Source organism: Coturnix japonica, chromosome 3 (genome assembly GCF_054131305.1).
Source record: "Coturnix japonica strain WE chromosome 3, WE-NBRP24, whole genome shotgun sequence".
NCBI lineage: Eukaryota > Metazoa > Chordata > Aves > Galliformes > Phasianidae > Coturnix > Coturnix japonica.
The window spans coordinates 48,368,336-48,380,338 of NC_140665.1; the positions used below are offsets into that span (position 1 = coordinate 48,368,336).

Below are 12,003 nucleotides of genomic sequence, written 5' to 3' on the forward strand. Positions count from 1 at the left end.
CCTGGCATGATCCTGTACGTTCAAGAGTGAGCTACTGGGGAAAAAATTGTTTCTAAGGGTTTCCATATGGCTTTTTAGTATGTCTTATTAGCAATACTGCCATTGATTGTTTCCAACAGCTTTCTGCATGTCTTTGTTACCCCACTTTCTGCTTGGCATGTTGGGCCAGCAGACATCAGCTGAAGGACTCTCCTTAGGGTCTTTATTGTGGGGTGCTACACACTGTCAAAGTGATAGTCCAACTGCAGGCTGATAAAGGAGAAAAGCCAAGTCCAGGGAGGAGGTGATTTGGAACAGGGTGAACAACACAATCCCAAATTAAACGATTATAAATCAAACAAACACTTCTGTCCACAGAGGTGCTGACTAAACAGAACATGATGCAGATGAGTACTAAGGTTCAGCAAACTCCTTCCATCAAGAAGGGGAAAGACTGTTTTAGTTTCTTTGAGCCTCCTGTTCTCCGGGGGAGTAGAGTAATAACTTTTAAGTGATATAACATGCAACTGAACTGCTCTTGCACAGTAACAACAATAAGAAATGCAGTAGAAGAACTGAACACGGCAGGTAACAGCGGGCAGTGCACCCGTTCTTCTGAGAGGGATCAGCTGCGCGGGGGCAAACATTTATCCTCGGCTCCCAAACACAGCTGCCAGAATTGCAACTATGTTGCTGGAGTCATTTCCACCGCGGCTCTGCTGAGGAGCGCTTCTCGGCGAAGTTTCCCCAGCCAGTTTCTTTCATTTGAAGCCTTTGGACTTAGAGCAGCTCTCGTCTCCGGTCTCTCCCACCGCCGTAGTGACAGGGCAGGTAACTCGCGATAAGTTTGTGCATCAGTTGAAACCGCAAAAAGACACGGCCAAGGCAGCACACGTGCCGCTGTCAGAGCCGGGCCAGCAGCATCGCGCCGGCCCAGACGTGCGAGCAGAACCGGGCAGGGGGGCCCGGCAATGCAAGACGCGGAGGAGCCGTGGGGCGGAGTCTGGGCTGCCTTCTCCGACGGGAGGGAGGGAAGGAGGGACGGAGGGGGCGGGCGGGGGAAGCGCTGCCTCCGCCGGTGCGAGAAGCGAAGTAGAGGCAGGAACTTCTCCGCCGGCAGCTGGGCGCGCCGTGGGGACAAAGTCCTCGGGGGTTGCGGTATTCCGCACCCGCGGATAGGTAAGGCGGAGGGGGGCTGGCTGCGACCTCCCAACTCTTCACCGGGTGCTGATGTGCGATCTGCGCGCGTTCAGCGCCGTCCTCCAACCGCTCGTCTCTGCGGACGGCTCCGCGGCTGTGGGACGGGGTCTGGCCACCGCCTGGCTCCGCGGCTCCTTTCGGACCACCCCCTCGGGGCTCAGCACGGCGGCGGGGGCGCGGCCGCTCCGGCCACTTGGCCGTCGAACAAAGAGCCGCGGGTGCGCACGGCTCCGCGCTGCCTTGTCTTTCCCGGTTGGGGGGCAGCCCGAGGAGGGGCCGCTGCTGCCCCGCGGTGCCCGGGTCCGACGCTCCTGCTCGCATCGTTCCTTACTGCGGGACACGCGGCTCCGCTGGCCCTCTCGGGAGACCCTATGGCCGGTCAGGCGGCCACCGTGTGTGTCTGTCTGTGCTCGGCTTCGTAATGAATATTTACTTGGCAACCTCGTCCGTCGCAGGTAGTCATTGCAACACGGGGCTGTGAAAACGCAGGTCAAAATTGCAGTGAAATAAATGGGCTTGCTATTGCAAATCTCGATTTAGAGGGAAATAGCGTAGTTAGCAACGGCAATTTTAAAAGGTCAGGCTTGCGTAAGTAAACTCTGGCGAAGATGTATTGATGTAGATGATTTTTGTTCAGAGTTTTAATAACATGCAGTCAGTTTCGCCTTTGTGCGTGTCGGTGGGGGCTCTTGTTGGATCCTCAGAGATTTCAGTGTGTGGCTCCAGTGGTGCCATGCTGTGTTCTTCGTGCACCCAGAACTCCCAGTGAATTAATTCAACAATTTGTTTTAAGTTAACAGCGGGATTATGGTCATTTTCTTTAATCAGCTTTCAGTAAGGCTATACGAGAAAATCCCCCTGGAACTGCTGGGATCTTTGTATATGCAAAGAATGTAAAAGGAAACCAGCACTTTGTTTGACTTTTTGGTTTTAATCTAACTGTACTTTTAGTAACGTCCTTCTATGTTGCCTTCTTTTTGTTTTCAAGAGCAAAATTTACAGTCTTGCAGATGTTTCTATGTGCACGTGAGTTTACTCCTGTGGGAGGCATCTGCTGTTCCAGGAGAGGATTGGCCTCTGTGCTGGGGGAAGCACAGACATCTTGCTCTGGGTGCTCTCACGCAGGGATGAGCTTCTGTGGTCCCATCGCACTCTCTCTCTCACCCTGGTTCCTTTGATGCTGTGCAAAGCCAGTTCTGGGATTTAACAGTGGAAACCTGATGCAGCCCCAGTGTTCTGCTGCTTTGGCTTCCCAGGGAAGGGGTTGAGAGCATCCAATCCTACTGCCATGGGGAGAGGGCAGGAGGGGAGGACCACCCTCATCAGTATGCTATCAGGTTGGAATCTGGCTGTGGTTTGAGTGGTTGAAACTGGTATGACCTGGTGTCACCCTGGCCGCTCTTGCCTACCTCTGCCCCTCTTTCCCAGTTCATACCCGCATGAATGTATGTTTCTGCTGCCCTGCGGTGAACTGGGTTGAGGCACCAGGCAAAAAAAAACAACCCCAGATTTAATTTTAACCTGGATTGTTTCCATGATTTGGTTCACTGGGGGGTAAGAGGGTGTGGGGAAGGTAGGGCTGCTTTTTTAAAGCTGGCAGCACTCGATATCACTGCCAAAAATGCCTGTGGAACTGTGGTGTAGCTGTAGGTACTCCAAACAGCCTCCCCCAGGAGTCTCTTCAGTAACTGTGCTTGGCCTGGCCTTACTGGGTGAAAACAAACCTTTGTAAAGGTCTCCATTAAGCATAAGGAAGTAAACTGTAATAGAAAAATTGAGAGTGCCCTAGTGTTTGTATGCTTGTTGCTTTGGACAACAGTAAACACAGTCGATGGCACAGCAGAGTGTGCAGGGTTTTATAGAAAGAATGCTGTTTGTAAGCTCTGACAGGTTCTTGCTGTTCTTTGCAGTATGTCTTGTAGTAATAAGTAATGATCATGCAGGTTTGTGACAGCGATGGGTGTTGATCCACTGAGTGGAATAAGATGTGCACATTTCTCAATCCTGGAGCCAGCTGAGAGTAGAGGCTGGTTTTCAGTGCAAGGCAGCAAAGCCCTCTCTCCTGGAAGAGATGGGGAATGTCCCTTCTTGTCTGCACTATCCTACCACATCACCTGTGCTCAAGTCAGATCAGGTCACTGATCCAGCTGAAATGGGCTCTTCTTACAACTGAAAAACCATCACCATAATGGCCAAACTCATCCTGTTTCAACACTTGTAATAGTGTGACCTTGCAACAGGCTGTGCAAAACCATAGTTGCTCTTTGTAGTGGCAATACAGTCTTAGAGCATCATAAGCTGGTAGTGCAGTTTCTGCTTCCATTTCACTTAGCATAGTCCCTTGAAGTGTTGGCAGATGTTGTTCATCTGGTGTTTGGGTCCTGAGGAGCATTCCAGTTTCTCGTGTTAAGTTCCTACTCTATGTATTCTAATGATCTAGAAGTAATAACTCTTGCTGCTAAGTGCAAATGATAATTAGTTCTAATTACTTCGTGGCTACCAAAGGGAGGTAGAAGTTGTGTGTTTGTACACAGAACTTAGCAATATTTAATTATTACACCTAGACACTCTTACCTTGTGTCAGGTTGCAGCTCTTCGTGGCACTGACCATGAGTGGGTTGGAGAGCTGTCTTTGTATTTTAGTAGCAGATGTTTTCAAAACCTGCATTAGTTAGCCAGATCCAAGGTCTTCCATTCTCAGCTGATGCTGTTACCACTGGATGCTTGTACTTCAGTCCAATGCTGAAGGTCACACTGAATTACCTTCAGTGAGATGCTTGTGGAGGGTAACATGAATGCAGACTCTTCCTGATAGCTGTTGAGCTCCCAAAGCTATGTGCTTGGCTTTTCAGTGACAGATTCAACCTGGATCTTATATCTGATAGTGCATATAGGCACATCAGTATGGATCTTTTGTGTTTCAGTGAAATGTCTTTACAGATTGACGGGGTTACCTCACCACAGAGAAACAAACATGAGATTTTTGCTAGTGCCAAAGTCAAGTGCATTGCTACTGTTAATGGGAGGGTAATAGTACAATAATAATGGAATAGAGAAGTTGTCACTGTTCCTGTGTATACTGTCAAATTCTCTCTGGGATTATTTTTCTTTTATAAACTAAAGTGCAGTGACTCAAAATAATGCACTGGAAAAGTTTGGACAAATGCTACCAATGCCATTACATAATACAATAGCTAAGGAATTTATTACGGAGCCTGTTCTTGATTCAAAGATGAAAGATTTTTCCCTTGTGAATTGTGGATAGTTTATAGCTTCCTCTCCCCTTTCCAAAGTGTACGTATGGCATGGTGTAACCACAGAAGTACATGCTTTCTCTGTTTGGCAAATGGTTTGTGAGGCCTTTAACAGCAGTTGGAAAGCTTGCTGCTCTTTGCTTGGGACAGCATAGCTGAAAATAGGTTTTATTGTCAGGATGATTCAAGTGTGCCCACTTCTCTGAGTTTTCTTTCTTTTTCGTTTGCCATGATTGCATGTTAGAGCATCTGCATTTAGAAGGACTCCTACTGCCTACAAACTTTGTGATAGTGATTTAATAGATACTTTTATTTCCCCCTTTCTCTCCTTAACATTCTCACTTAGCGTTCTCAAAGTCTTTGTTTATTTTAAAATCAAATATTTGAAAAAGAGTAATAGACTGTGATTTTGTGTATCACGTCTACTGCTGATTGTAACTCCACAATGTGCAGTTTGGAAAGTAGATAGGTGATATTAAGAAGCCTTAAAGTTTTTGGGCTTGTGGGGAAGATCACAGCAAAGGAAGTTTACTTTGCATAAGGCTTTTGCATGGGTGTATATAGAGTTTCTCATTATTAGGATATACGTGCTTGTGTCCCAAACTCTGGGGAAGCATGTTTTCCTGTAAACAAGAGTGGTGCAGTTCCGGAGGATGACAGGTGAGAATGAAAACCCTCACCAGGTGCTCACCTGCTGGATAAATGATAGCTTCTCTGTTGTGGGCACCTGACATCTTGCTGGTGGTGCTGGGTCAGCTGGTGTCAGGGTGCAGCATCATGTAGCAGCCTGGCTCCTCTCTACTTGTGTATGCCTGTGAGCTGTGTGGGGCTGCCAATGGTGCTCTGCTTTGGCTTGCTTTTGGGCTTTGTGTTTTATGGTTCTTAATCGCTTTGGCACGATGCGACTGATACAGACATCGCTTTCCAAAGTGGTGGGAGTGGGCACCAGAAGGCCTTGTGGCTGCTGCAGCCTAGTGGCGCATAGCTTGCGATGTGGTTTCGTTCTGCCTGGCCTGCATCTTAATGGAGCTCTTCAACCACGCTAACTGATTGTGATAACTGTTGCCTGTCTAGACAGGGCCTTACTGTGTCTGATTAGATCCCAGCCTTGTGGTGTGCATCACTGCCTGCTTCTTATATATGCCAAGAAGGGAAAAAAAATAAAAAATAAAAAATCATGTTAATAGTGCATAGTCTGTTGGGTTTTTTGTTGTTGCTGTTTTTGTTTCACTTTGTAATGTTAGTATAAAATGTTTATAAGTGTTTACTTTTTCCCTGAAGGGAAGCAGTTTTAGTCAAATGTCTCCAGGATGCAGTTTAGAAGTGAACTTAGACTTGTTATCTTCTGTTAGGGATGAGAAGCCAAATATTCTCCTTGAGGACGTGAGTTGGGATGCCATAGAAGTCACTTAGAGAAGTTCATCACTCTCTTGAATCAGCAACTCTGTCTAGTATGTGGGGAGGAATTAATTCCTTTGAATCATTAATAGCAATTAGAAGCAAGAAAGCTCAAAAATTCCTTGTTTGTACTGCTTATTTTTCCTCCTTTCTGCTGTTTGGAAATGAAGCTGAACTTAGCTTTGTCTCTCTTGAGTATTAAAGCATTGTAGAAGAGAGATTGTTAGAAACAGTTTTTCTGCTGTAGTAATAAAGGAGAAAGAGCTCTTTATTTGAATTGGGTTTTACAGAAATCAGTTTTCACAAAGTATAGAATCTGTGATAAATTTAAGACAGTGATAGGGTCTGCTGTCTTTCCTCTCTCTTCTGTCTTTCTTAGTGAAATTCTGATTGTGAAGTCTTGGAGAAAACAAGTTTGGGAAAGAATTAATTGCACTTACTGTTAGAACCATAAGTATGAAAGCAGTAGGAAGGCATATGCTTTTCAGTATCCCTTATTAATATTTGAAACTCAGCATCAAGATAGTAACTGCTCCTGCTTTCCTTATGCAGTTTAGGCTTGGAGAAAGGAAACATGTCAAAGAAGTTAGCAGACTCTTTTGGTGTCTGGCAGGAATGGGAAGTAAAACTGCATTCTTGGAGTTAGGGAAAGCAGTTGCAACTTAGCTTGTGTGCGGCGTCTGCCCAGAGGAAATTCCTACATTATAGCAGGAGAGTGGTCAAGGACTAGAGCATATTATTCTAATTAAATCATTTAGATTGCATCATCACCATTCTAAAAGCAATGTGTGTCTTATCTAGTATAAAAATGAGAATTGTAAATGCATTCAGCAGAGACACTGTGAAGGGTTTAGATATGTGCCAAAATGTCTGCTTTAGTTGATGCTATAAAGTTTAAATTGCTTATTTGTTTTCTTATTACTTACTTGAAAATGCTCTTAAAATTCTCTCTTCAGAGATAAGGAAACATGTTTGTGTTCATTAACCATATACAGAATTAGTTGTCTTCACAGAGCACTATGAGATTAATAAGATAGCAACATTTAGCATTTCCCTTTAAAGGCTCTTTAGAAACTGGACATTGATGTGAGCCTACTGGAGGAAGCTGAGTCCTGGATTTTATGCTGACACTGGTGCAGCTGTGCTCTGGTGCACAGCATTTGTTTAGGCTGGTTGGTGCAAGACTGGTCTTGACCATAGATGAGACCTGCAGGTGGTTAAAGAGCACTTTAATGTGATAGTTGTACCAATAATTAGGGTATAGTTGTCATGATCTCTAGTAGAGCTATGTCACAACTTTTGTGTTTGATATTTGGCAATGTCAGCACCCTATAATTAACTTGTGTGATCGTTGTATATATGACAGCAGAAAGAAGAGAAACTTGAACAATTAAGATACCATTGTTTGGAATACAAAGCTTGTTAAGTAATTATAAGCTTTCAAGCTTTACCAACTGACTGCAAGGCATCTTGTTTGAAAAAAGAAATTGTTAAAACAATTTTTTTTTTTTCCTGTGGTTTAGAGCAATCAGGAATGTTTTATTTGAGCTAGAATATTTTGTATATCTTTCCCTTTATCAGACTGAGTGGGAAATATTTGCTTAAAGATGCTAAAATGTTCAGGTAAGTAATACATTGCTTAGTTTCAGGTATTTCTGTCTAAAATAATTATGTTGAAACCATCGATGCCTATATTGTGTTGGCTTGGTCCAAGTGTTAGTTTTCTAAAGTGCTTCTCAGTGTGGTACATGGAGTCCAGTTAATTTTATCCTCATACTTCTGCTCAAGATGCGTGCAGTCTTGAGTTTGCTGTCCCTCCATGCATCCAGCAGGCATGATCACAGCTTGAGTGGATCCCTCTTCTGCAAGCTCTTATTTCCTGTTACGGAATAAATTTGTTAGATGAGTCTATATTCCTCTCTAGTTGTCTATCATACTCAGCTGTCTGAAGAACAGGATATATGGGCGATGCTTGCCCCTGCCTTCTTCTCTTCATTATTATTATGAGCTCGGCATCCGCTTTGGAGGAAAGTGCCAGGAAAGAGAAGGAAATTCCTGCCCTGCAGTATAAAAGGCAAGCAAGAGGGCATATTGTTGCTGAAAGTCCAGTGAGATTTTTTCTAATGCTTTGATACTCTGCAATCACAGCAGTTATTTTTGTAGAAGGAATGCATTTGCTCATGTAGCTGCATCAAGCTTTTTTTTGTATGCAAGCTTTGAAGTATCAGTACAGACGGTGGTGGTATGAAAGTGCAGAAACTGATGGTAAAATAGATGTAGCTGGTTTGAGATTCATTTTCTCTAACAAAATAAATCAGTGCCTCCTGACAGCAGCAATCTCAGCTATTACTGTCCACATAACTCTGGTCCCCATTTACTATACTGTACCTATAATACACTTTCTGTATGGAAAAAATGTTAAATAGCACAAAGAGGCTTTCCCCCCCCCTTTCTAGAAATCACAAAGAATGCCTGAATAGCTAAATTATAAAGCTATCCTAATTATTTATATTATTTTTAGTTTTCCATAGGGCAGTTGCTCGTGTTGACCATCTTTGTAAGTCGCTGTGAAAGTAATGCTTCCTATTTGTTTTAATGGAAACTACATTAGATATGAAGAGCACAATGGTGATGTTTGATAGAGCAAACTTTCAGCTGTGTAGCACCATTTTCCAACATAGTCCCCAGCAGTAGCTATGCATTTTGGTCAGAGATGAACAAGAGCCTCTGTTCTGTGCTCAAAAAGAATGTAAACCAGTGCAGGTGATCCACTGTCACCACTGCTGTGCTGCACCACCTACCCCCTTGTGCTCACATCTACTGCTTGGTCTCCTTCCACGTATGTCCAGCAAGTGTTGATGAATGTCAATGGGTACCATTTTTTTTCTGCATGTAAGAATTCAGTTCCGCAACTAAGCTTCATCTGTGCTTTCATGTCAGACACCATTTGTCAGGCTGCCCCTGCTGTCTGCCCACGGCAACAAAACATCATAGAATTTTGTTGGGAAGGTTCAACGTGCGCTGACATACCACCAACATCTGCCTCTGACATTGTGGGCCAGGACAATAGGAGTCATTACTTTTGGAACATCTCTCATATTTATTTGCTTTTTAATGTTTCTTTTTGTCCAAGTTTTCATGACCTCACGTGTATGGTCTTGCTTTGAACATTTCCCTCAGTTTTGTTTGTTTGGTGAGAGTGACATTTTTTCTCGCTGAAAGTAAAACTGTCTTAACTGAATGCATTGGAATTATGGAGTTCTGAGTTAGAGGACAAATTTTAAGTCGTATCACAATCCAGTAGTTAACAACAATATAAGGAACTATCTGCACAGTGCTGGCAATGCTCTCTCCTCTGTAAGACTAATGTATTTGTGTAATGCCTGTAACTCTGGATATTCAATAAAAGATGTGGCTGCTAGCAGGCATCTTTATCTAGAAATATCACACAGGGATAATATAGATTGCATGTGGTAATAAGGATTGAACAGAGATTTGGCATGTTGTATCATGACTGTGATTTTTATTTTCTGTAATTATTCTGTAGGCTTATGGTTTTCCCTGTGTCTGTGACTTTGTCTCTGACCAGGTCAAGATCAACACAGTGTTACTAAGATTATTAATATTTGACTTATAACTGGCAAAAGGATACAACTATTACTTTTAGATTTACTATTGGGTTGACGTTTCAGGGACATAAAAAACAATGTGAACTTTGATTCTCAGCAGTCATAATCTAGGCTTCTGATATGTGTTGACACTCCCTTTTTGTGGAGCTTATGTGTTGCAGTTAGTGTATTATTGCTGATAGTTCTCCAGTGGCTCACACTGTTCCCATCCTACCTTTGTTCATGTTATGAGCAACCAATTCCCAGACTGGTAGCAGGCAGGGAAATTGTAGGGTAGTGGGCAAATAACTGTTACATCTACCACTAGATAGCGTGCAGTAGATAGCGTGCAAGGCGTGATTACCAGCTACAATTACACCATTGGGAAGTAGCTCTACATGCACAGAGGAGTCTTGCAGTCTACTCAGGGTTGCCTTGATTATTTCACTGGGTATTGTGGATACTCGAATCTGAGTTTAAAAAAATATTGCGTGTCTGATTACTTCTCCAGAATTGACCCTTTAATTGCTATCACAAATACTTAAACGCACTGCAGCTTTCTAAGGACCAGGTCAGATGAGGTTTCAATTTGGATGATGAAATCTGTGTTTTATGTCTTCTTTGTTTTTGTCTGGTCCAAAAAGAAAGGAAAAAGGAAGGAGAGCTGCACTGTTTTTTTTGTTTTTTGTTTTTTTTTTCCCTGTTACTGAAAGACTTTGCTGGAGCAGGTATTTGAAATAAATTTAGTCCATATCAATTGCTTTTAAAATCTGAACTAGGGGCATCTTTTCATCAGTAAGGAAGGCTTTCTCTTTCTACCTACTCTTCATTCTAATGAACAAAGCAACATTTCTTATTGCTTGTTAAACTGACATGAGCTGTAATACCATTGATGTAGTTGTCAGTTTTAGCTCATCTTTGTCTAATGAATGGAAAGAAATATTTAAGTGTTACAGTAGCATTATTGATAACTAGACTATTAATGATTACATCCTGAAAGTCGTTCTTGCTTGACTGTTGTACTTTTTCAATAACAGTACCAAACCTGAGTCTTTCAGAAGCTTTTTTCCTTCTTTTTCTTTCTCTGCTGGGAGGCACCCTATAGACATCATCTTCCTCCCTTGTTTTTCTTTTGGATCTTGACTGCTTCTGCATTTGGCCATGGAAAAGACATTTTCCCATAGCAGAGAACTACATTAGAAAAACAAATCACTGAACAGTTGTGGTTCTCTTGTTTGACAGTTTATGGAGCAAACGTTGGCTATGCACCATTTAGCATTCTCTGAGACAAAGTACCCACACAGTGCTGCCAATTTCATTATAGAGCTACACCAGCTACTTTTAAAATTTGGTCCTGTTTACATAGGAATTTCAGTTTTACTACCGTACCCATCAAAAGGTTATTGTCTGCACACAGAGAGTCACTGTTTTTAGCAAATCTGCCTATAAATCTAAATAACCAGTAATTAAATGGAAGTCTGGATACCAGGCAAGGAATAAAACTGAGAGTCTCCCTGTGGATTTCAAAGTTATGCTTAACATGGACTGGCTTTAAGCACTAATCAGACAAAAATATTGCAATTCATCATTAGGACCTACCTCTCCAAGAAAGCAGAAGTTAAACTGTAAGAAAAGGAGAGAGATGATTCGAGGAACAAAACAGTCACCATGAAGCAATGATCTCTTTATTTTTTTCCTCTTGAGGAAAGGTAGCTGGAATTGGTGTGACTTCCCCACTTCACAACACATGTGGGAATGAAAACTAGATGCCTGGAGATTGTTGGCAGAAGTACATTCAAAAGCTCTAAATAGTTGTTTTCTCAGTTAAAGCATCAGCCATGCACTGGTGCTTCCTTCCTTCGCTCTCCTTTCCATGGCCTGAGACCCGTGATAGGAGCTCAGCAGGTTGAGAAGTGGGGTACAGAGTTCACATACTATACACATGAATTATATGTCCTCAGTGTATCAGGCTTTGCCAGAATCTGTCTACAGCCAAGACATAATGTAGACCAACACTTTTTTAATGAGGAACATGCATCTGCTACACGTTTAGCAGAGGATATTTCTGGAGCAGCGTTAAGAAAATATGTTTTGGTTTTACAGTCCCATGCCCCTCCATCTGTCTGCAGGGATGTCATTTCTGAGTCAAAGAGCAGACACAAGAGTTCTCAAAGTCTGAGAGCTGGGTGGAAGCCTGTCAGCTCTGCCTGTCGCAAGCACGGCACAGCTCTCATCTTCCCCTTTTTCCTGCTCCACGCCCAGCCTGCTAAACACAGCCCCTGTTCAGGAGTGGAGAAAGCATTTCCAAAGAAATACTTCTTGAATAAAAACACTGCTTTGTTTAAGAAGCTTCATTCAAATGTGCTGATCCCCTGTTTACAGTAGAAAAGCTTTGGTACAGTCATGTAATTCACATTTAAAGCCAAGAGTAGTAGTTTAGTTAGATGCTTGGTTCCATATCTTTTATCAACTTGACGTGGAAAGCTTTTGTTTTGGTGTCAAAACACATGCTTCAGTCAAAAGCTGATCTGAAATGTTTTTTGTTATATTGATAATACAAGTGA

General features: G+C 42.9%; 1 protein-coding gene across 4 annotated transcripts in view; it reads left to right on the plus strand.

The window, feature by feature from the left end:
• Positions 1-1,035: 1,035 nt before the first annotated feature.
• The window catches only part of TIAM2 (TIAM Rac1 associated GEF 2), a 163,208-nt gene continuing 152,240 nt past the window's right edge, over positions 1,036-12,003 (plus strand). For all 4 annotated transcript variants that reach the window (XM_085541531.1, XM_085541529.1, XM_085541532.1 and 1 more), the window contains exon 1: positions 1,036-1,158. The gene's annotated coding sequence lies outside the window, so the exon portion shown is untranslated. The remainder of the gene's footprint in view (positions 1,159-12,003) is intronic.